This window comes from Amphiura filiformis, chromosome 10 (genome assembly GCF_039555335.1).
Source record: "Amphiura filiformis chromosome 10, Afil_fr2py, whole genome shotgun sequence".
Lineage (NCBI taxonomy): Eukaryota > Metazoa > Echinodermata > Ophiuroidea > Amphilepidida > Amphiuridae > Amphiura > Amphiura filiformis.
Window position 1 is genome coordinate 2,837,878 of NC_092637.1, and position 27,766 is coordinate 2,865,643.

Below are 27,766 nucleotides of genomic sequence, written 5' to 3' on the forward strand. Positions count from 1 at the left end.
AATGCCAAAGTAGGAGAATGCCAACCAGATGAAGAGGCCATCATGGGGAAATTTGGTTATGTACAGAGAAATAAAAGAGGTGAAATGCTACTGGAATTTGCAGCACAGAATAAGCTGGTTATAGGCAACACATTCTTCAAGAAAAGTAAAAACCGCTATTGGATATGGGAAAGCCCCGATGGACACACTAGAAACCAAATAGACTTTATTCTCAGCAGCCAAAGGGGAATTATCCAGGACTGTGGAGTTATCACAAAAGTTGATATAGGAAGTGATCACAGAATGGTGAGGGCTAAACTTCATATCAGCAAAAGACTAGCCAGACTCAAATTTTTCAGAAATGAAAAGAAAAGCAAGATTAACATCCTACGACTAAGAGAGAAGAGGCCAGAATTCCAGTTGGAATTGAAAAATCTCTTTGAGGGATTAGACATTGAAGAGTTGGATGTAGACCAAAAATACCAAGCTATATCCAGCACTGTGATGGAAGTGGCAGCAGAAGTAGCTCCACAAGAGAAGAGGAGGAAGCAAATAACTGATGAGGACAAAGAGATTGAGGCTCTGGACAGAAGGAGGAAAGAATTGAGAGAAATTACTGACAAATCAATACCCGAAAAGAGCGAATAGAGAGCTCGTCAAAACTGTGAGGAAAAAACGTAGACAGAGGAGCAGAAAGAAGAGAAAAGAACAAATAGAAATCATTCTCAAAAGTGGAAGAGGACCTCAGCAAATTGCAAAGCTGAACCGGAGGAAATCAAGAATGCACCAAATGAGACAAACAGACGGTGTCTTAACAAATGACAGGCAAGAGATACTTGATGTATGCGCAGACTTTTATCAAGACCTGTATAGTTCTAAATCAAATAAGGCAAAACCAAATACAATATCACCAGACATATCAGCTATACCAAGTATAACACAAAAAGAAGTGGAAATGGCTGTAAAGGAGATGAAAGACAGCAAAGCACCAGGAACAGATGAAATTACTAGTGATATAATCAAGATTGGAGGAGCGGGGATTACTCAACATCTAGTTGGGCTCTATAATCAAATATTGAATGAAAAAAGGATACCAGTTTGCTGGAAAGAGGCAAAAGTGATTCTCCTTTACAAGAAAGGTGAAAAAACAGACATAAAAACTACAGACCTATCAGCCTGTTATCACATGTGTATAAACTTTTCACAAGGATAATACAAAACAGAATAAAAGGAGTGCTTGATGAAAACCAACCAAGAGAACAGGCAGGCTTCAGAAGTGGATATTCAACACTAGACCATCTACATGCCATCAACCAACTTATTGAGAAGGCAAATGAATATAACTTGAAGCTATGCATTGGATATATAGACTATGAGAAGGCCTTTGACTCAGTGGAACATAAAGACCTCTTTACAGCACTACGTAAAGTTGGAGTCAATGAGGATATGTCCAAATTCTTGAGGACATCTACACAAATTCCACAGCAAAAATCCACATTGAAAATGATGTTTCAAAAACAATCCAAATTCAGCGTGGTGTGAAGCAGGGAGACACAATATCCCCCAAAATATTCACAACAGCAATGGAAGATATATTCAGAAAGCTGAACCTACAGGAGAGGGTGATCAACACTGATGGCGAGAAGCTTACTGATCTGAGATTTGCAGACGATGTAGCTTTGGTGACAACATCAGTAAATGATATGGAGGTCCAGTTAAATGATCTGAATAAAGGAAGCAAAAAAAGATTGGACTGAAGATACACAAGGGCAAAACTAAATATATGACAAACCACCAGTCAGAGGACGTCATTGTAGTTGAAGGCGATGTTATTGAAAGGGTGGAAGGATATAAATATCTTGGCCAAACAGTGAAGATGGAGGACAACACCAGGGAAGAAGCTCTGATCAGAATAAAGGCAGGTTGGAGTTGCTTTGGAAGATTCAAAGACATTATATGTGATAAAAAGTTACCAATGTATCTGAGAAGTAGAATGTTCAACCAGTGTGTATTGCCAACAATGACATATGGGGCAGAAACATGGACAACAACCAAGTACCTGGAACAGAAACTACAAACAGCCCAAAGAGCAATGGAAAGGAAGATGCTACACATTACCTTAAGGGATAAAATTAAGAACACTGAAATAAGACGTCAAACTCAAGTCAAAGACATTATGGTGAAACTCAAAGAAGCGAAATGGAGATGGGCAGGTCACCTGACACGAAGGGAAGATAACATATGGACTAAACGGCTAACAGAATGGCAACCAAGAACAGGCAAAAGATCAAGAGGAAGACAGAAGAGGAGGTGGCGTGATGACATTACTGCCTACATGGGACCTACATGGACAAGAAATGCAAGAGACAGAGAACAGTGGAAGAATCATGAAGAGGGCTACGTCCAACAATGGTCGAACACAGCCTGGTGAGGTGAGGTGAGACCCTTAACCTTAATGTTAAAACCTTGAGTAACCTTAATGTAACTTTGCTTTTTTTGCTTTTTTTTGAAGAGGGTTGGTGCTTTCAGCTGCTACGGCTATGTGCACCACCAGCTGTACAAAACTCTCGTAGACAATACCTTTGTTCGATCCTATTCAATACCATGAATTCTTTCTCTGCTTCACTGCACGTTGGCTATGTTATGCATGCTGAACATGTACGGATGCTTTTGCTGTATTTCCTCTCAGATACTTGTGCGTTACTTTCCTTTCAAAAACCAAACGGTGTCTTCTCAGAGCCACGCAAGGCCGAATCAGCAGAAGAAGTGGCTATATACCGTGGCCAAAACTAAACATGGTCCTCCGAATACGCCGACATCTTCGCTTCCACGCCTGTTCCCCATTACCCAAGTTAGCGTTACCCATCCGACACCACGTGGAGGTTTGGGTTGGGTTGCCCGCGAGCAATCACTGTGCCAGCTCTGCGGGCCTTGTCGGACTCCCTTAATGTAACGACCTTGAAATGTAACTTCTAAAAATACTAGTTTTTATATTCTATAGTGTTATATTACCTAAAATATTTCTTCACTACGTTGATAATACGTTTTAAAGTGAATTATGACCAACAGAGGGCGCTATTACTGTACTAAAGTACGTGGTATTTTGACAACGGGATACACCGTGACCATACGTATGCTAGCATACAGCATACTCTTCCAAGCACGGTCTTCACCGTGACAATACACTACGTATTGTCACAGTGTTTTCCATGTACAATATGTGTGTATTGGGTTATCGTGAAAACGGGGACCCCATTCACCCCAAAACAGGACTGAACTGGGCATCGCAAATCCCCTAGTAGCAATACCGTGCCCGTAGGCTTATGTATTTTAGGTCCCAGTTTTCGGGACATCATTAGTAGCCTAGTATGGGCTATTGCATACTGCAGTTACTGTCCGTTTTCCTATACACAATACACAGTGCTCTTTCCCATTGACGCGTGACCTCTACAAATAGCCCTACGTTAAAAGTATGGGGATATGACTAGTTAACGTCGCTGTGTGAAAAATAACCGGCCAATATTAAAAGTACTCTTCTAAAGTTCTAGAAAATATAGTTTTTAACATGTCCTAAATTTTAGCTAATTTAGATGTTTGGAAATATTCGTACTTTGGTGTTTTAGTTAATGTTATAGGTAACAGTACATTGCCTAGTTAACGTCGCTGTGTGAAAAATAACCGGCCAATATTAAAAGTACTCTTCTAAAATTCTAGACAATATAGTTTTGTAACATGTCCTAAATTTTTAGCTAATTTAGGTGTTTGGAGAGGGTCGTACTTTTGTGTTTTAGGAAGGATATGTAAACGACAGATAACACCAAAATATGAAGAAATTATTTCCAAACCGTGTTAAGTCAACAATCATTATGTTGCTCATTTTCAAGAACACTGGTTTACAAAAAGCACGCCATTGTCTCATTTTGTGAACAAAAGCACACATACCATTGTTTCCTTTCGTTTCCTTTATAATCGGTTACCCAACTGAAGCTATAATACAAACTTTATTGCGATATCGCACATGAAAACAGTCACATGTGCACAGCCAGAGAAGATCCGATTTAATCAGTTGAGCTGTTTCAATGAGTGTTATCTTGGTTTAATAGCTTTTAATGGGGTTAAGTCCTGCAAAGGTCGAGATGAATTCTACTGTAGACATGACTGCATCATGGATGTTTCTGTTATGTGATGTTTTATAGGTTATCAAGTTTAAGAAAGTGTTTAGAAATCAGTAGGATATTCTTGTCACAAGTTTTGTGAACATGCCGGGTTATTTATCTATCCACATTGGTGATACTAGGGGTAACCCTATCATAATGTCAATTTATTGTCCGCATACCTTTAAAAACGACCTAAAATTGTCAACATTTCATTATTACGTTTCTGGTAGGGAGGGAGGGGGTCGGCCGAGAAACGAAACTAGTTACGTTTATAGGACGTCATCGATCTTTTGGTTTGGTCCCCAAGCGTAGTATAGGCCTACTTTCATCGAGCTGCAGCTGGGTTAAAAATGAACTGGGTTACAATTTAACCTTTAAATTTCAATTAAATGGGTTAACATTTTCAATTAAAACATACCCTTTGAAATAAATCCAATCAACATTTTCTTTTCTATTTAATATTTTACAGAGATTATAATATGATGAATTTATAGGCACATGCGTGTATTCTATGCAACGTTGCACCATTTTTAATGTATTTTTGCATTCTGATTAACATTATCATTCCAGTTAACTTGACATCATCGAGCTGTAACTAGGTTAACCCGCTGAGCACTACCTGCCGATCTAACATTACCTCTGATTGGACAATTACATGATATTTTCACTTTAATCACCAATCAGAATGGAGCTTTGCAAATAATTCTCCCCAATTTTTTTGCGTGGTGAAATCATTCTAATAATGTTGCTGATTGGGCCAATTGATTATGAAAACTTCTTTTTGGCCAATCACCAGGTAGTTCTCATAAACTACAAATAGGTTACAAATAGCAACAAATATCGAGTCATTATGCACTTTCAAAGTTTACATATTTTATGTAGCTACTTAGTTATTGAAGAAAAAAGTCACATTACAGAACAATGAGAGTTGTCTAACGAGCAGTTTAGTTTCGTATGGAAAATCGTTGAAATAATTCTTTAAAACAGCAGCAAGTTGTGCTTGTGATTATATTACACCAACATTTGGAAAAATTGATATTGATAATAAATGCATTATTAAAGTTTTAAAGTTAAAGTTTTAATATATATTATATATTGATATGTTCTGCATAATGTTCAAAAAGTGTTCTGCAATTGTTAGGTTAGAACTCATCCGTGTTCGCGCGTTCTGGATATGTTCAGAAAGTGTTCCCAAAATAGCCCTCATAGGTCAACGTGTTCTGGATGTGTTCTAGTATCCTGGCAATAGAGAGCTTGCGAAATGACGTTACGTTAACTTTAACTTTAACTTCTAGAGGATTATAGAGGATTATGTATTCAAAACCAAGATGGGTTTGAATACATAATCCTCTATAATCCTCTAGAAGTTAAAGTTAAAGTTAACGTAACGTCATTTCGCAAGCTCTCTAATAACTCGGATTTGGAACACATCTAGAACACAGTAGCACCTTCCTTGACATGTTCTGGGTTTTGCAAGAATGAATCCCAAATATAATGCTATTTCAAAAGCTTTGTTTTTACATACAGTTTTGATAAAACACTTATAGTTTTATGAATGTGCGAATGCGGTGCCATATGCGGTTTGTAACGTTTTTGACAGATGAAATTCTAACTTTATTCAACTATAGAAACAAAACAACAAGTTTCTGGTAATACCAGTAAAAGTGATAGTCATCTATATGTAAATGCCACACTAACTGATTTAGTCAAATATAAAACAAAGAACTTTCTGGTAAAACAAGGGACCGTGTATGGTCCCTGGGACCAATTATGGTCCCTGGTAAAACATACCAGAACAAAATGACAAAGTCATTGTTTTTTACTTTAGGATGTTTTTCACTGACAGACTTTTAGTATGGAATATTTTTTCGCAAAATTCCAAGACTGGTCTGGAAAGGGTCTGCATAAACTGCACGGGCTAAATATTAGAGAGATTGCGAAGAGGCGTTCACTGCGAACGCCATACGGGTTACGTATTATTATGACATTGTGCGGTAGAACGTCATAGTGTCGTTCACATCCAAACTAGTCTCCTAAACAACCAGTTCGTGTCGGTCCTAATGCTCATCATTCCTAGTATGTTCGTGATAGCCTCATACAGTCTGACCGGAGACTACATCTAAACGCAATTACAATAAGCTCATGGTGGCGCTATGCTGAGACAAATATATCTAAAGATACAGGAAGCGCCCATTGATTCACCTTGGGTGCATCGAACCAGATAATATGAGGATAGATTCTCATCGAACCCACTTTCCTCGGTATTTATATGCATATACGACTGGCTGTATCTATTGCTCTAAGCATTCAATCCAGATTAGCGATATTTGAGTTTTGCGGGCTTATTATATGCTATTTGTCTAAATAACCTAAACAGAGTTTGGTGTTAGATGCCTTGGAAGTCACCATGGTGTATATTATTCGAAAAACAAGAAACAAACCCCATTATCATAATAGTACCCTGTTGAGAAGTAATTCATTGGTAGAGCACCAGCGCAGTCACCTTCGGATCCTTATTTCACCCTTATACAGATGAGCACTCTATTATAATGCCTCTTTGAAGGTGTCCTTTGAAGTATTTCTTGAACTACATATCTCCTTGTCTTGGGTAGGCATCAATCAATTCTCTGAGGTCTCTGGACTTAGGACCAGACTCTGGTGGGATAAACCAGGTTTAGGGGGCCCCAACCGTACCGCTTCCCTCAGAGATAGATTTAACTAAATCATCATCAGAGATTGGGCACGCCATCCTACTTTCAGGCTAGCAACAGCTGGTATGAGTGGCGTAAACCAGCGTGCTAAGTCAATGCCCCTATATTACCCAGCAGACCCTTGAGCTAGAGTCAGCTGAGCAGAGCTTACACTGCTGGAACTGAGATGTACAATGCCATTACAGACAATGACTGGTCACAGGAATCTAGTCTTACTATTAGTTGGAGGGGTAGTTCATTGGTAGATCACCAGTGCGGTCATCTTCGGAGTCTAATTTCACCCTTCTTAAGATGAGCACTCCTGGTGTAGTTTTCTCTTGGAAGATGACAAAATTGGAAAAATCACCTTATTGCAGTGTAACTAACGAACGAACAAAATCAGCTTGTTACACTAGCAAGTGCCACACCGTTACAACGGTCCACCCGGGGTGATGTAAGGCAGCAGGCAGGACTAGTGTATAGCTATGAAAAGTGTCGTTGAGGAATATTTAAGTGTCACTTGGCATACTTAGGTCTGAGCGTCCGGTGACGGCCCGTCCTCTCTATGGATACGGTTTTCAGCTTTGAATCAGGTCTGTGCTTTGCTTTGACGGCATAACCATATCACATGCATGGTTCTGAGTGCGGTTTTAGGCCTCGTATCCATAGGCTGTTCCCTTGTGGCGTGTGCCCTTGTTCCGTGTTCCCAATTTTTACCCATGTGACCTGCCACACAGACAACCTATGGATACGGCCACTAAGCAAAACAAAGGTTCGTTGTCTGTGTGGTAGGTCACATGGGAAAAAGTAAACACGGAACAAGGGCACACGTCACAAGGGAACAGCCTATGGATACGAGGCCTTAGAAGCCACATCCATGATGTTACGTCTCTTTTTCCACTTGGCACTCTGAGAGGAGCGATGCATTTTGTCAGCGATGTGTTTCCAATTTCAATTGGGATGTAGTGCGTACACCATCCCCTATTTTCATAGTCGGCTACAAGATCTTGGTATTCGCTTTTCTTTCTTGCATTGGCATTTGACAGGTTTTCCTCCATTGGGACTGTAAGCTCAATGATGATAACTGTTTTGGTCCTTTCAGAATAGATTGTAATATCAGGACGTTTTACAGTCTCTGTGATTATGGTTTGTTGGATCTCTTTTTGGAAGAGGCAGTGCTGGATTCCGGTAGGTTACACCATCTTCTGGAAGGGTGTACGACTTTTGATTTGCCTCTTCAATGAAGGGCATTATGTCATCCAGTTGTATCTACCACTCTGCAGAGAATAGTTGCATCCATTTAAGATATGGAATAGAGTGCAGTTATTATGATGCCATAAATGGCAGGATCCAAGGTTGGTCTTTCCCCAGAGTCTCAAATTAACTGGTGATGGAAGTTGGTCGTGGATGGCATTGACATGGAAAGATAGGAGCTCTGGTGTCCATGCATAAAGGAGCTTCTTCCAAGATGTATCTACTTGCATGGCAGGGTCCCATCTGAGCCATTGTCCTTGTTTGGCGCAGCCATATAGGTACACAAGCATGTCATCTTCATCTACGTCTTTTACCAGACTAGTGAGGCATTTCCTGTGTTCTTGGGGTTTCATATCTCTTAACAGTTTCTGGTTCTTTTTTAAACCAAGGCCTGCTCTGTCTGTTTGACCTCTGCATATCTCATTCAGTATCAGATTTCGCTCTCTTTGTTCATGTTCTCTGACTCCATTCCACCTTGATTGCTTTTCTTTTCTTTGTAGGCAGTCTTTGTAGAGAGTCTGTGTTTTTCCATCTATCATGTCTATAGAATACTTGTTGAGATGGTGCTTGGTGACTTGCATGCATTTTACAGAAGTGGTGAATCTTTTAAGGTGAAGCCCACACTTCTTCCTGCTTCTGTAAAGAGCACTGTTGGTAGTACATCTGCTTATTCCTGCCCATCTTTTCAAGTATTTGGTGCATGTAGCTTCCCAGCCCTCGATGTATGTAATTGGGAAGTTGTAGATGGTAAACTCCAGACTTGTACCCGAGTCCAGCTTGTCCGAGTCCGAGCCGAGCCGAGTCCATTTGTATCCGAGTCCGAGCCAAGTCCGAGTCCTTTTAGTATCGAGTCCGGACTCGAGTCCAAGTCCGGGGGTGCCGAGTCCGAGCCAAGTCCGAGTCCAATAAAAATAAGACCCGAGTCCGGACTCGAGTCCGGCTCGAGTCCGGACTCGTTCAGAGTCCATGACCGGTGGGGGGGGGGTCATTCAACTTGAATGTGACATGTATCTACTGGCATTGCTTAGTAGGAATATGTATAAAAATGGGTCATTGGGTATAACAAAATGAGAAAGCTAGGGTAATTGGGTATAACATTTTGAAAGAAGGGGTCATTTTGTATAAAATTTTGAAAAAATGGGTCATTATTCCAAATAATGGAGCAAAATTTTATATTTTGTTTCTAATTTGAAAATTTACAATACAAATTTGCTGAAAAAAGGACAATTTCAAAGTTTCCGCATAATTTTAAGGCATTTTGATGATAAAATTGCAGAAAGAGAAGGTCATTGGTCAAAGGTCACTCACTACACCACACCACACACCGCTCTCCCTATACACACCCACCCTACCAAACCCCACCCCACCCAGTTGACATATCAAAGACTCAACCCAGGTCAACCAACCAACCAACCAACCGTACACATGGTACACACAACACTTCAAAGACTCATACCCATGAGCAGCTACATGTAACTCCTGAAGGTAAAAACTACATGTATCAGACCACCTGTATCAGACAGCAGTGTGAGGGTATTTGTGTGTGTGTGGCACACTACATGTAAAACTCAGGACTAGAGAAATGTCACTATGCTGCGTGAAGCATAAAGATGTGTAAATGAATTGCAATGTATTCAAATACATTTTAGAGGGAGGCTCCCTATTATTGTAAAAATGTTTATCCATTTTGACACCCAAATTTGGCAACCTGCCTATTTCTGGCAAATTTTGTGCCCTTGAAGTTGCATGTAATTTTGAAAGTCTCCCTATTTTTTTTTTGAATCCTCTCTATTTTCGGGATGTTAATGTTGGCATCTCTGCATCATCATCGTCATCATCATAATAATAATCATACTAACAGAAATTCACCTTTAATTCTAAACATCTTTTCAAAATTGTCCCACACAAATGTGATGTGAGTAGTGAGTACACACAAACTACAGACACCATAGCACTGTCATGGACCTACCAATTTACTGAGTGGGAGCTGAGATGTAGGGTCCAGTGCATGTGCATGTTTCTCTCTTAAATTTTAATGGATTGGAAAGTTCCATGAAAAAACTCTTAGATATTTTTTATAGTCCAAGTATTCAAATTATGCATTTAATTAATTATCAATTATTTCATTACTAAATTAATGATAACAATAATAATTATGATTATGCTAAGTGACAGATAAATCTAAATAATTTGCTGGATATGTAGGATATATGACAGATCACAGATTTGACAGCCCCCAATTAATTTGGAAAATGTTCAAATAAGTAAAGTCAACAAATTTGAGATCTATTTTGACATTTTTAGATTTATCATTTCACATTTTACATGGATTTAATTGGACTGGACTCGGAGTCCTTTTGTGTCCGAGTCCGAGCCGAGCCGAGTCTTTTCGTGTCCGAGTCCGAGCCAAGGCCGAGTCCAACAAAAAGTGGACTCGCGTCCGGACTCGAGTCCGAGTCCGGACTCGAACGATACATCTCTGGTAAACTCCCATGTCATTTTGGGTAGGATTGCATTATTATAATTATATCCACATCTTCATGATTCCATTGAGTAGGCTTTTGTCTGTCTTTTTCAGTATGTCTGTTAGTTTCTGCTTTACAGACTCTCTGATTTCCTTATCTTTCAGATCTTTGAAGATAAGCTTGCCGAGGAATCGCATGGATTGGTCGTGGATATACGCAATCTCTTCTCCATCTATTGTCAACTTTGGATCGTATGCCACATATTGGGTTTTATGTCCCTCTTGCTTTTGTTACTTATTTGGGACAAATCTCTTCATGGCATGGGGTCGACATTTGCTTGGCTTTGCCTTCATTGATCGAGTCCACCCCAGATGGCTGTGTTGGTCAAGAAGATCAAGGCAAAGATTGAATAATGCCAGGAATAGGATGCAAGATAGTGGGCATCCCTGATATCTACAAGATAGTGGGCATCCCTGGAATACTCCTATGCTGCAGTGTATCCAATCTGTTGTTCATTCCTTAGTCTTTACATAGATGTAGCTTTCATCATAGTAGTTAAAGATCATCTTCCTAATGTGGTCGGGAACATGGTACCAATCTAATGCAAACTGGATGAGGTTGTGTGGCACGGTACCATATGCATTTTGTTACATAATAGAGGGCATATATACTATGCCATAGTCGAATTTTGAGAAATTTAGAAATAGGCCTATGTTATTAATCTCGATATTATAATTTAACAAATAGTCTCAATATCGTGTACATAAATCTAGATGTAGGCATTCTAAGTGATTTGTGTCCTGCCTTACTTTAAACAACAATAATTGTGTTTTTTAATATTTTTTGAAAGAGGGCTCCCTTCATTCCTACCAGTGATTTTCCAGCAGTCTGTTTTATTGTGGTTACAAGCCTTTCAACAAGGCTCTGCCTGGAGCACCGTAGTGGGAGCGCCATCTATATTATTCTTCGGCGCTCGCTGTCGCGGCTTCGCCGCTCGCCCCCCTAGGATCGCGAGGTCTTTGACAAAGACTATCACGTTACTGACTGCTATCCCCAAGAAAAATTCACTTAGGTATCAAGCTAACAGAGGGCGTACGGTGACTGAACAGATCAGGAAAATCTATCAACTGTGCACACAATCGGAGTTTTAAAAGCAAAGGAAATAGCCTGAGTATGCACAATGGCAAGTGGACTACGGAGAAGTCTAGAGGGCATACTAACTAGTAATTCGACTAATGAAGCATGCGGTAACTGAAGCCTCCGAAACACAAATCGTTTAAAAACAAGTGACTTGGGGATCTACTTTGCTACATTTTGATAAATAGATTCGATGAGCTCTTTTATTTATATTTGCACAAGCTAGCTGAACAGTTTGTTTCGGAAGCTTCAAAAGAGTTAACGGAAAATCGCCTCTATGAAGTCAAGATTTTATAAAAAATTTAAAAGCTTGCAAATCGGCCAATTTTTGTTACCTATTTCAAGTTAAGTAATCAACTGTTATGAATCAAGAAGAAATGAAGAAATAACAAAGAGTTATGAACCAATACCCACAAAGTTTGTTAACAATTGTTAACGGAAAATGAAGCGATCCGAAACGACAAATATCGAAGTCCGGTTCTCAAAAATACAGGGCTGTTCCCAATTAAAACTAATGTGGCAGTTTTTACTGAGCATATGACTACACTTTTAGCATAAGAAACATTATTACTAACTAAAGAAAACACAGGCCTTTACAAAAATCTAACTATTTTTTAGCCTACATCAAAAAAGCCATATTATTTTATGGACATTTTAGCCTGCCAAAAATTATTATGCTACCCAAGGTAGCTGCTAACTAGTTGACTTACGTGGCCAAAAATTGTGGAATTCTGTAGCTTTATTAGACCACTACGGATCAAAGTGTTAAAAATTCAAAGTTACACCCTTTACCGTAAAAATGACCATACCATTGTGTGTTGTGTTATCTACCGTATATAGCACATTGAACCTTTGTGTGTTGTGCTATCTACCGTAGATAGCATATTGGACCATTGTGTGTTGTGTTATCTATCTTAGATAGCATATTGAACCAGTGTGTGTTGTGTTATCTACCGTAGATAGCATATTGAACCATTGTGTGTTGTGTTATCTATCTTAGATAGCATATTGAACCATTGTGTGTTGTGTTATCTACCGTAGATAGCATATTGAACCATTGTGTGTGGTGTTATCTACCGTAGATAGCATATTGAACCATTGTGTGTTGTGTTATCTACCGTAGATAGCATATTGAACCATTGTGTGTTGTGTTATCTATCTTAGACAGCATATTGAACCATTGTGTGTTGTGTTATCTACCGTAGATACCATATTGAACCATTGTGTGTTGGTGTTATCTACCGTAGATAGCATATTGAACCATTGTGTGTGGTGTTATCTACCGTAGATAGCATATTGAACCATTGTGTGTTGTGTTATCTACCGTAGATACCATATTGAACCATTGTGTGTTGTGTTATCTGCCGTAGATAGCATATTGAACCATTGTGTGTTGTGTTATCTACCGTAGATAGCATATTGAATCATTGTGTGTTGTGTTATCTACCGTAGATAGCATATTGAACCATTGTGTGTTGTGTTATCTATCTTAGATAGCATATTGAATCATTGTGTGTTGTGTTATCTACCGTAGATATCATATTGAACCATTGTGTGTTGGTGTTATCTACCGTAGATATCATTTTGAACCATTGTGTGTTGTGTTATCTACCGTAGATAGCACATTGAACCATTGTGTGTTGTGTTATCTACCGCAGACAGCATATTGAACCATTATGTGTTGGTGTTATCAACCGTAGATATCATATTGAACCATTGTGTGTTGTGTTATCTACCGTAGATAGCATATTGAACCATTGTGTGTTGTGTTATCTACCGCAGACAGCATATTGAACCATTATGTGTTGGTGTTATCAACCGTAGATATCATATTGAACCATTGTGTGTTGTGTTATCTACCGTAGATAGCATATTGAACCAGTGTGTGTGGTGTTATCTACCGTAGATATCATATTGAACCATTGTGTGTTGGTGTTATCTACCGTAGATAGCATATTGAACCATTGTGTGCTGTGTTATCTATCGTAGATAGCATATTGAACCATTGTGTGTTGTGTTATCTACCGTAGATAGCATATTGAACCAGTGTGTGTTGTGTTATATACCGTAGATATCATATTGAACCATTGTGTGTTGGTGTTATCTACCGTAGATAGCAAATTGAACCATTGTGTGTTGTGTTATCTACCGTATATAGCATATTGAACCATTGTGTGTTGTGTTATCTACCGTAGATAGCATATTGAACCATTGTGTGTTGGTGTTATCTACCGTAGATATCATTTTGAACCATTGTGTGTTGTGTTATCTACCGTAGATAGCACATTGAACCATTGTGTGTTGTGTTATCTACCGCAGATAGCACATTGAACCATTGTGTGTTGTGTTATCTACCGTAGATAGCATATTGAACCACTGTGTGTGGTGTTATCTACCGTAGATAGCATATTGAACCATTGTGTGTTGTGTTATCTACCGTAGATACCATATTGAACCATTGTGTGTTGTGTTATCTACCGTAGATAGCATATTGAACCATTGTGTGTTGTGTTATCTATTGAAGATAGCACATTGAACCATTGTGTGTTGTGTTATCTACCGTAGATAGCATATTGAACCATTGTGTGTTGTGTTATCTACCGTAGATAGCATATTGAACCGTTGTGTGTTGTGTTATCTATCTTAAAAAGCACATTGAACCATTGTGTGTTGTGTTATCTACCGTAGATAGCATATTGAATCATTGTGTGTTGTGTTATCTATCTTAGATAGCATATTGAATCATTGTGTGTTGTGTTATCTACCGTAGATAGCACATTGAACCATTGTGTGTTGTGTTATCTACCGCAGATAGCACATTGAACCATTGTGTGTTGTTTTATCTACCGTAGATAGCATATTGAACCATTGTTTGTGGTGTTATCTACCGTAGATAGCATATTGAACCATTGTGTGTTGTGTTATCTACCGTAGATACCATATTGAACCATTGTGTGTTGTGTTATCTACCGTAGATAGCATATTGAACCATTGTGTGTTGTGTTATCTATTGAAGATAGCACATTGAACCATTGTGTGTTGTGTTATCTACCGTAGATACCATATTGAACCATTGTGTGTTGTGTTATCTACCGTAGATAGCATATTGAACCGTTGTGTGTTGTGTTATTTATCTTAGATAGCATATTGAACCATTTTGTGTTGTGTTATCTACCGTAGATAGCATATTGAATCATTGTGTGTTGTGTTATCTACCGTAGATAGCATATTGAACCATTGTGTGTTGTGTTATCTATCTTAGATAGCATATTGAATCAGTGTGTGTTGTGTTATCTACCGTAGATAGCACATTGAACCATTGTGTGTTGTGTTATCTACCGCAGATAGCACATTGAACCATTGTATGTTGTGTTATCTATCTTAGATAGCATATTGAATCATTGTGTGCTGTGTTATCTACCGTAGATAGCATATTGAACCATTGTGTGTCGTGTTATCTACCATAGATAGCATATTGAACCATTGTGTGTTGGTGGTATCTACCGTAGATAGCATATTGAACCATTGTGTGTTGGTGTTATCTACAGTAGATAGCATATTGAACCATTGTGTGTTGTGTTATCTACCGTAGATAGCACATTGAACCATTGTGTGTTGTGTTATCTATCATAGATAGCATATTGAACCATTGTGTATGGTGTTATCTACCGTAGATAGCATATTGAACCATTGTGTGCTGTGTCATCTATTGTAGATAGCATATTGAACCATTGTGTGTTGTGTTATCTACCGTAGATAGCACATTGAACCACTGTGTGTTGGTGTTATCTACCGTAGATAGCACATTGAACCATTGTGTGTTGGTGTTATCTACCGTAGATAGCATATTGAACCATTGTGTGTTGTGTTATCTACCGTAGATAGCATATTGAACCATTGTGTGTCGTGTTATCTACCATAGATAGCATATTGAACCATTGTGTGGTGTGTTATCTACCGTATATAGCACATTGAACCACTGTGTGTTGGTGTTATCTACCGTAGATAGCACATTGAACCATTGTGTGTTGGTGTTATCTACTGTAGATAGCATATTGAACCATTGTGTGCTGTGTTATCTACCGTAGATAGCATATTGAACCATTGTGAGTTGGTGGTGTTATCTACCGTAGATAGCATGTTGAACCATTCTGCCCTACCATGGCAAAAGGGCCTAACTAACAAATTGATTTTTTCGAGATAATTGATTAAAAGTGTGCTCAACCTGCATAGACTTGTACATGTTAACCCATCCTAATTGGGGTATTTATTAGTGTTTGCGGGTTAGAATAGTTGTGTTTTATGTTTTTAATAGGTAGATATAGTATCCATTGACCTTCCTGTGGTGAAAACTCCATTTCTCAAAATCTGTTAGTTAGGCCCTTTTGCCACGGTAGGGCAGCATTGTGTGCTGTGTAATCTACCGCAGATAGCATATTGAACCATTGTGTGCTGTGTTATCTACCGCAGATAGCACATTGAACCATTGTGTGTTGGTGTTATCTACTGTAGATAGCATATTGAACCATTGTGTGCTGTGTTATCTACCGTAGATAGCATATTGAACCATTGTGAGTTGGTGTAATCTACCGTAGATAGCATGTTGAACCATTGTGTGTTGGTGTTATCTACTGTAGATAGCATATTGAACCATTGTGTGCTGTGTTATCTACCGTAGATAGCATATTGAACCATTGTGAGTTGGTGTTATCTACCGTAGATAGCATATTGAACCATTGTGTGGTGTGTTATCTACCGTATATAGCACATTGAACCACTGTGTGTTGGTGTTATCTACCGTAGATAGCACATTGAACCACTGTGTGTTGGTGTTATCTACTGTAGATAGCATATTGAACCATTGTGTGCTGTGTTATCTACCGCAGATAGCATATTGAACCATTGTGTGTTGGTGTTATCTACCGTAGATAGCATGTTGAACCATTGTGAGTTGTGTTATCTACCGTAGATAGCATATTGAACCTTTGTGTGTTGGTGTTATCTACCGTAGATAGCATATTGAACAATTATTGTGTGGTGTGTTACCTACCGTAGACAGAATTTTGAACCATTGTGAGGTGTGTTACCTACCGTAGATAGCACATTGAACCATTGTGTGTTGTGTTATCTACCGTAGATAGCATATTGAACCATTGTGTGTTGCGTTATCTACCGCAGATAGCATATTGAACCATTGTGTGTTGTGTTATCTACCGTAGATAGCATATTGAACGTTGTGTGTTGTGTTATCTACCGTAGATGGCATATTGAACCATTGTGTGTTGTGTTATCTACCGTAGATAGCATATTGAACCATTGTGTGTTGTGTTATCTACCGTAGATACCATATTGAACCACTGTGTGTTGTGTTATCTACCGTAGATAGCATATTGAACCATTGTGTGTTGTGTTATCTATTGAAGATAGCACATTGAACCATTGTGTGTTGTGTTATCTACCGTAGATAGCATATTGAACCATTGTATGTTGTGTTATCTACCGTAGATAGCATATTGAACCGTTGTATGTTGTGTTATCTATCTTAGATAGCATATTGAACCATTTTGTGTTGTGTTATCTACCGTAGATAGCATATTGAATCATTGTGTGTTGTGTTATCTACCGTAGATAGCATATTGAACCATTGTGTGTTGTGTTATCTACCGTAGATAGCACATTGAACCATTGTGTGTTGTGTTATCTACCGCAGATAGCACATTGAACCTTTGTGTGTTGTGTTATCTATCTTAGATAGCATATTGAATCATTGTGTGTTGTGTTATCTACCGTAGATAGCATATTGAATCATTGTGTGTCGTGTTATCTACCATAGATAGCATATTGAACCATTGTGTGTTGGTGGTATCTACCGTAGATAGCATATTGAACCATTGTGTGTTGGTGATATCTACCATATATAGCATATTGAACCATTGTGTGTTGTGTTATCTACCGTAGATAGCACATTGAACCATTGTGTGTTGTGTTATCTACCATAGATAGCATATTGAACCATTGTGTATGGTGCTCTAGTAGCTCAGATAATATCCTCTGGGTCAAAATATCATCAAATGATGGTATTGCTTTTATTGTGTGTATTGTTTACAGGTCACCTCATAACTCCCCATTTACTATTAATGAAGATATTTATGACATTCTCGAATCTGAATACTCTAATTACCAGTCTCGTTTCAGTGAATTCAAGTTCATTATAGTCGGTGATGTTAATGGTAGAACAGGTAATGAGGACGACTTTATTGAAGGAGATGAATGCCCTGATGGTTGGCTCCCAGAGACATATGAAGAGGATGAAGAAATGTGTAAGAGAATAAATTCTGACAGCACAATCAACAGTTTTGGTAAAGATTTGTTAAATTTTTGCAAAGGAACTGGCTTCAGAATTGTGAATGGAAGAATTAATAGCCAAGCTTCCGGATTATTCACTTTTATTAGTCATCAAGGCAAGAGTGTCGTCGACTATTTACTTACCAAACCAACTATTTTCCCGCTTATTACTGATGTTGCCATTTACAACAGAATTGAGTCGGATCATATGCCCATTGTATTTAACATGCATTTTGAGAACCATTTGGACAATGAGAATGTTAACATTTCAGATAAAGAAGATGATGATGAGGCAGGCACCACCATGAATAACTTATTGAAGCGCTTTGTTTGGAATACCAATTGCCTGCATTCATTTATGAAAAGATGGAAACATCCAGACTTCATCAACATGAATAACAGGTTTAGAAAGGTTTTGCGTGAACTTCATATTGATCAGGCAGTTTCAATTCTTGGTGACATGTTCTACTTTGTTAGAACTACTGCAAAGAAACAAGACAGCTGGTTTGATGCCGAGTGTTTGCAGCTTAAAAATACGGTTCAGCGAAAACTTAACAGGTTTAGATTGAGTCGCTCAGAAGAGGCTTTGTCAGAATATAAGATCATTAAACAGCAGTATAAAATTCTTTTAAAGAAAAAGAACTATTTATTCAGGAAAGAGAAGCAACATGCTCTTCTTGATTCCCTCAACAGTAATGATATCAAAACTTTCTGGGCACAAATAAAGTCACCTTCTAAAAGTGTATCTGATCGTATATCAACCAATCAGTGGCTGCATCATTTTAGAAATCTTTTAACCCAGAGAAAGATGATGCCAGTGATGATGATATTGAAATCATCGAAAGTGAGTGTCCTCCTGATAACCACTCCGAGGAGGCCAATAAAAGTGACACCGAATGGGATACGTTTCTTAACACTGACGTAACTGAGGCAAAGCGACTGGTATTGATGGCATACCTGCTGAATTTCTTAAAAATTCGCCAAAAGTCTTGCTCGATATGCTTGTAAGTTTATTCAATGCAATATTAAGCTCTGGTTGCTTTCCCTTGCAGTGGGCCACTGGGCTGATTGTCCCCATTTTTAAAAAAGGTAAACGTGAACCATTGTGTGTAGTGGTCTTCTCACTCGCTTCTCACCACTGTGGCCCGGGTTCAATTCCCCGCGGCGCCACATGTGAGTTTGGTTGCCGATCCATGCTCGTCCTCGCAGGTTTTTCTCCGGGTGCTCCGGTTTTCCTCCTGCATCTAAAATCGGACCTCTTCCCATATCCCTGTCCCGTCATATCCGGAAGGCGTCCCTTCAATTTAGTAGCCTCTGAGCGCTATTGGGATTAGCCTGGCTTCGGCCGAATGTTATAAATAAATAAAAATAAAAAAATAGATAGCATATTGAACCGTTGTGTGTTGTGTTATCTATCTTAGATAGCATACTGAACCATTTTGTGTTGTGTTATCTACCGTAGATAGCATATTGAATCATTGTGTGTTGTGTTATCTACCGTATATAGCATATTGAACCATTGTGTGTTGTGTTATCTATCTTAGATAGCATATTGAATCATTGTGTGTTGTGTTATCTACCGTAGATAGCACATTGAACCATTGTGTGTTGTGTTATCTACCGCAGATAGCACATTGAACCATTGTGTGTTGTGTTATCTATTTTAGATAGCATATTGAATCATTGTGTGTTGTGTTATCTACCGTAGATAGCATATTGAACCATTGTGTGTCGTGTTATCTACCATAGATAGCATATTGAACCATTGTGTGTTGGTGGTATCTACCGTAGATAGCATATTGAACCATTGTGTGTTGGTGTTATCTACCGTAGATAGCACATTGAACCATTGTGTGTTGTGTTATCTACCATAGATAGCATATTGAACCATTGTGTATGGTGTTATCTACCGTAGATAGCATATTGAACCATTGTGTGCTGTGTCATCTATTGTAGATAGCATATTGAACCATTGTGTGTTGTGTTATCTACCGTAGATAGCACATTGCACCACTGTGTGTTGGTGTTATCTACAGTAGATAGCACATTGAACCATTGTGTGTTGGTGTTATCTACCGTAGATAGCATATTGAACCATTGTGTGTTGTGTTATCTACCGTTAATAGCATATTGAACCATTGTGTGTCGTGTTATCTACCATAGATAGCATATTGAACAATTGTGTGGTGTGTTATCTACCGTATATAGCACATTGAACCACTGTGTGTTGGTGTTATCTACCGTAGATAGCACATTGAACCATTGTGTGTTGGTGTTATCTACTGTAGATAGCATATTGAACCATTGTGTGCTGTGTTATCTACCGTAGATAGCATATTGAACCATTGTAAGTTGGTGGTGTTATCTACCGTAGATAGCATGTTGAACCATTGTGTGCCGTGTAATCTACCGCAGATAGCATATTGAACCATTGTGTGCTGTGTTATCTACCGCAGATAGCACATTGAACCATTGTGTGTTGGTGTTATCTACTGTAGATAGCATATTGAACCATTGTGTGCTGTGTTATCTACCGTAGATAGCATATTGAACCATTGTGAGTTGGTGTAATCTACCGTAGATAGCATGTTGAACCATTGTGTGTTGGTGTTATCTACTGTAGATAGCATATTGAACCATTATGTGCTGTGTTATCTACCGTAGATAGCATATTGAACCATTGTGAGTTGGTGTTATCTACCGTAGATAGCATATTGAACCATTGTGTGGTGTGTTATCTACCGTATATAGCACACTGAACCACTGTGTGTTGGTGTTATCTACCGTAAATAGCACATTGAACCATTGTGTGTTGGTGTTATCTACTGTAGATAGCATATTGAACCATTGTGTGCTGTGTTATCTACCGCAGATAGCATATTGAACCATTGTGTGTTGGTGTTATCTACCGTAGATAGCATGTTGAACCATTGTGAGTTGTGTTATCTACCGTAGATAGCATATTGAACCTTTGTGTGTTGGTGTTATCTACCGTAGATAGCATATTGAACAATTATTGTGTGGTGTGTTACCTACCGTAGACAGAATTTTGAACCATTGTGAGGTGTGTTACCTACCGTAGATAGCATATTGAACCATTGTGTGTTGTGTTATCTACCGCAGATAGCATATTGAACAATTGTGTGTGGTGTTATCTACCGTAGATAGCATATTGAACCATTGTGTGTTGTGTTATCTACCGTAGATAGCATATTGAACCATTGTGTGTTGTGTTATCTACCGTAGATGGCATATTGAACCATTGTGTGTTGGTGTTATCTACCGTAGATAGCATATTGAACCATTGTGTGTTGTGTTATCTACCGTAGATGGCATATTGAACCATTGTGAGGTGTCTTATCTACCGTAGATAGCATATTGAACCATTGTGTGTTGTGTTATCTACCGTAGATAGCATTTTGAACCATTGTGTGTTGTTCTGTAGTAGATAGCATTTTGAACCATTGTGTGTTGGTGTTATCTACCGTAGAAAGCATTTTGAACCATTGTGTGTTGGTGTTATCTACCGTAGAAAGCATTTTGAACCATTGTGTGTTGGTGTTATCTACCGTAGATAGCATATTGAACCATTGTGTGTTCGTGTTATCTACCGTAGATAGCATATTGAACCATTGTGTGTTGTGTTATCTACCGTAGATAGCATATTGAACCATTGTGTGTTGTGTTATCTACCGTAGATGGCATATTGAACCATTGTGAGGTGTGTTATCTACCGTAGATAGCATATTGAACCATTGTGTGTTGTGTTATCTACCGTAGATAGCATTTTGAACCATTGTGTGTTGTTGTGTAGTAGATAGCATTTTGAACCATTGTGTGTTGGTGTTATCTACCGTAGAAAGCATTTTGAACCATTGTGTGTTGGTGTTATCTACCGTAGAAAGCATTTTGAACCATTGTGTGTTGGTGTTATCTACCGTAAATAGCATATTGAACCATTGTGTGTTGTGTTATCTACCGTAGATAGCATATTGAACCATTGTGAGGTGTGTTACCTACCGTAGAAAGCATTTTGAACCATTGTGTGGAGTGTTATCTACCGTAGATAGCATATTGAACCATTGTGTGTTGTGTTATCTACCGTAGATATCATATTGAACCATTGTGTGTTGTGTTATCTACCGTAGATACCATATTGAACCATTGTGTGTTGTGTTATCTACCGTAGAAAGCATTTTGAACCATTGTGTGTTGGTGTTATCTACCGTAGATAGCATATTGAACCATTGTGTGTTGTGTTATCTACCGTAGATAGCATATTGAACCATTGTGTGTTGTGTTATCTACCGTAGATACCATATTGAACCATTGTGTGTTGTGTTATCTACCGTAGATAGCATATTGAACCATTGTGTGTTGTGTTATCTATTGAAGATAGCACATTGAACCATTGTGTGTTGTGTTATCTACCGTAGATACCATATTGAACCATTGTGTGTTGGTGTTATCTACCGTAGATACCATATTGAACCATTGTGTGTTGTGTTATCTATCTTAGATAGCATATTGAACCATTTTGTGTTGTGTTATCTACCGTAGATAGCATATTGAATCATTGTGTGTTGTGTTATCTATCGTAGATAGCATATTGAACCATTGTGTGTTGTGTTATCTATCTTAGATAGCATATTGAATCAGTGTGTGTTGTGTTATCTACCGTAGATAGCACATTGAACCATTGTGTGTTGTGTTATCTACCGCAGATAGCACATTGAACCATTGTGTGTTGTGTTATCTACCGTAGATATCATATTGAACCATTGTGTGTTGTGTTATCTACCGTAGATACCATATTGAACCATTGTGTGTTGTGTTATCTACCGTAGATACCATATTGAACCATTGTGTGTTGTGTTATCTACCGTAGATACCATATTGAACCATTGTGTGTGGTGTTATCTACCGTAGGTATCATATTGAACTATTGTGTGTTGTGTTATCTACCGCAGATAGCATATTGAACCATTGTGTGTTGTGTTATCTACCGTAGATATCATATTGGACCATTGTGTGTTGTGTTATCTACCGTAGATAGCATATTGAACCATTGTGTGTTGTGTTATCTACCGTAGATAGCATATTGAACCATTGTGTGTTGTGTTATCTACCGTAGAAAGCATTTTGAACCATTGTGTGGAGTGTTATATTGAACCATTGTGTGGTGTGTTATATACCGTAGACAACATATTGAACCAGATAAACAATTTTGACTTTTTATTTTGTACATATCATTAGATTTTGAAAGTTTACTTCGAGGACTGGTTTATGTCAAAAATTTCAATTTTTAATAATTTGCCCTAAAATTTTTATTGTATCGCGAATTTAAAAAAAAAATCAAAATTATTTGATATCATCAGGACATTCCTCATATATGCAATTTGATATGTCTGATGTGCTCTCAGGTCCCACAAAAAAAGCAGCTATAGCTACGTGTTTCATTGCCACTCTCACATGACGATGTGTAGGAATTAATGGATGATTTTCAGTATAGAAGGAGCCAAAGTCAAAATCTATTTATCTGTATCGAAACAGCTCATGACAATTGAAATCATTAATGGATATCGCGATGTTACCGTTACCATGGGTACGTGTAAAATGAAAATATGTTTGACTGGAAAATATTCACTTAAATATTCCCCTCTTATCTTCTTCTCTTATGTTATTCGACGCTCGTAAATTTGAACAAAAGATTATATTTTTACTTATGTTTAATATCATCTTTAACAGAATTCTTGACTCCCTTGATTCTAAAATTGAATCAAATAATGCTTGAGTGGCAATCCATTATTTCTCTTCCTGTTCGAATAAGGTATGTCAATCTAACTAACTTTTAACTAAAAGTTAAATCTAATCTAACTCTCTGTTAATATTTTCTCTCTCGCTCTCTCTCCCCCCCCCCTCTCTCTCTCTCTCCCTCTCTCTCTCTCTCTCTCTCTCTCTCTCTCTCCCTCACCCTCCCTCTTGTCACTGTCTTTATGTGGACATTTTTTACTATTTTCAGCCGTCTTTGGGGACCAATTTTGTGTGTGTGAATTGTACAACTTCATACCAATAACAATAATATCACAATATGTATGTATCCTTGTTTAACAGTGTTTTCACCTACTATTTCAATAAACTATATATAATCAAAATACTGTTTTTATCATCTAAATAAACACCTTTGTACTATATTTTTTAATTTGGCGCATTAATTTAGGTCAGAGTTGGTCAAAGGTCACAGGTCATTTGAGGTCATTTTCAAAGTATACACGTTCCCATGAAAACAAATCAGTGAATTCAGTAGAATTAGAAGTGGACTGGATAGAGAAATCAGTGGATGGAATATAAAGATGGTTGAACCCGAGACCTACGATTTGAATTGAAAGTGTTTGTGTTGACCGTCTAGTCTATGCAGAAAAGGTGAGAGAAAGGATAATTTACGTGAATCAACAGACTTTTTATTCGATGCAGAATAATTATATTCGATGTAACATATCTACGTTATTTAATCTATTCCCATTCTGTTTCCAGTAATATTGAAGTTCTAACGAATGTTTGATGACGTAAAATCGATAACATATTTCCATCAGATATTCTATGTAACATATTATCGATTTTACGTCATCAAACATTCGTTAGAATTTAAACATTACCGAAAACAGAATGGGAATAGATTAAATAACGTAGATTTGTTACATCAAATATCCCACGTCGAATACTCGGAGTCTGCAAATACGGCCTAGCTACTTCATCAGTGTTCATTTAATTTAATGATTATGATATCTGTACTTTAATTAGGATTGGGTTAGATCTTAAATATACTTCCTTTATTGTTTTTAAAACCCCATGAGTACTACCTGCCGATTGGCCAAAAAGAAGTTTTCATTATCAATTGGACCAATCAGCAACATTGTTAGAATAATTTCAACACACAAAAAAATTGGGGTGAATTATATGCAAAGCTCCATTCTGATTAGTGATTAAAGTGAACATATCATGTAACTGACCAATCAGAGGCAATGTTAGATCGGCAGGTAGTGCTCAGGGGGTTAACAATGCTGGACAATGTGATTATCCCAGTCTTATTGAGTATTTACAAGTGCTTTACCTATCATGCTTAAATACTAGGCCTACTTCCCTTTCCAGAATAATACAGCATTACATTTTAGGGATTAAAACAATATTTCCTATTTTGAAATTCAGATTTTAATATTGGTCAATTTTTGGAAATAAGGGCCAAAAACTCTTGTTTAGGGCGATTTTCGTATGCTGTGACAATCAAGTCCATAGATATGTACTTGGAAAACACATTTTCTAATCTTTTTCATAACCAATTATCGAAAATAGCATAAAATATTTCAATTATGAGCTATAATACTATACTCAAGATTTTGAATGTTTAGACTTGTGTAAAGTCTTGGAATTTTGTGACTACTTATTGTAAGAAAATATTGGGGTTGGGGTTTCATTTGGCAAAACCGGAAAATATTTTTAACTCCATTTGTTTTCTGTATTGTTTTGGAATATGGAGTAGCACAAATGATGTAACATTCATATCGAAGGTGAAATTTTGCATTTATCTGTTTATACTATTATGCTCTATTTGCTTCAATAGACCCCCCCCCCCTAAACGCAAAAATGTTTTCAAAACATGTTGGTGTTAGTCAAAACGTTTTAATTAATAACATTTAAATGTTGGGTTTTATAAAGGTAACGAAAACATTTTTAAACGTTTTATTGTTATGTTATTGCAAAAATGTTTTTTTGCAAACATTTTGGGGAAATATTTTGTCAACACTTGATAACATTATGTTAGAATGTTTTGCATTACCAAAATGTTATTAAAACGTTTGTGCACTTTATATAACCTACTTTTGTTTTGAGAACGTTTTGTGTTTCGCTAGGCCACTTAGGCTACAACTATTATACAGCCTGTCTCAAAAAAAATTGTGCAAGTGAAAAGTGCCCTCTTTGGCAATTAGAAAATACCGTTGTGACGTGATGCTTACATCAACGTCAACGGCACAGTCTTAGCTCTCAAATACCGTTTGTTCTGTTCAATTTGCTCTTTTTAATCTCGAGATATGTTTAGTTAACAACGAAAGGGTAAAATCACAATTGTGCTACTTTTACTAGGGAATAGGGCTGTACATGTAAATCAATGACAGCTGATGTTGATGTGTCTAATGCACTCCCCCCTTCGGGGCTCGTGAATTAGACGCATCAACACCATGCGTGCGTGCATTATTTTGTCTAATTTCATTAATTTGTCAAAGTTCATTAACCTATAAGTGTGCAATATTTGTTTGTCTTTTAACATGTCTTGAATGACAAAGAGAACAGAATTTACCATGGTAAAATCATTGCTGTGTAATTGATGCATTCTTTTGATTTTACGAACGAACTCTTGATAAACTTGATGCTATCATTGATTTACATGTACAGCCCTCTTCCCTAGTAAAAGTGGCACAATTGTGATTTTACCCATTCGTTGTTAAGTAAGCATATCTCGAGATTAAAACAAGCAAATTGAACAGACTAAACGGCATTTGAGAGCTAAGACTATGCCCTTGACGTTGCCCGTGACGTTGATGTAAGCATTATGTCACAACGGTATTTTCTAATTGCCACATAGGGTGCTTTTTACTTGCACAATGTTTTTTGAGACAGGCTGTACATTGACTGTTCTCTGTAAAAGTTTATTAATGTTAGGAACTCGATTGCAAATGTAGTGCCAGATACATGTACATCACCCTGTTGTATTTGTTGCTGTAACTTGTGTCATATTTGAGCAGCATTTCTACCATCTTGTAAAGGACCACTTATGGTACTAATGCCAGTCTGGATACCACGGTTACTGCTAAAGCAACGACAACAAAGTTTTTTCAGAGCATCGCGCATTGCATTACGAAATTTTTGACAGCAACAGACATACAGGATCGGGTTGATAAAAGAGTTCAGCAGAAGTAGAATATACCCTATGAGAAGAGCTAAATTGCTTTGTTTTACATGAAGGTCAACATTAGTAAAAGCTTCAAGTATTACAGCCAATAATCTTATATGATGTGGCAATTGACAAATGAAAAAGATTATGTTGTTGAGAACCAATGTGCGAGTAACTTGACTTTGAACTAACCGCATTTGTTCACTATTGTTTGTACGTTTTCGTTTTCTCAGAACTGAAATAATTTTAACAGATATAGAACTGTTAATCAGAAAGCAGTTAACAAACAAACACATTGAGATCACTTGTGGAAATACAATATATGGTTCGCAAAATCCAACATTAACAGGCAGATGTGAGAATGCTTCTTCAGGCGGCCAAATGAAACAGGTAGGATGAACTTTATACCCAGATGTATGTACGACACTAAGTGCTAAAACAATCAACCAAACTGCAATTATCATCTTAAATGTACGCCTTTTCCCTTTCATCAGGCGATGTTTTATTGGTGCACAAATTGCCAAGCATCTTTCTATAGATATCAGTGTGATAAAATCAATTGACAAGAAGTAAGGAATATTTGTAGACATCCAAATAACATAACAATCTATATTTGAACTGGCATGATAATCAAGGCGAACATCTGAGGTCAAATAATCCAAAGTTCCCCACATCTATACACCCGCTAGAAAGAAAATATCTGAGATGTCCACGTTGCTCATAAAAGCCGTCAAGCTACTTTTCATTTCTGGAATTGTCAAGAATGATATCAAGAAGGTAACATTTCCAAAT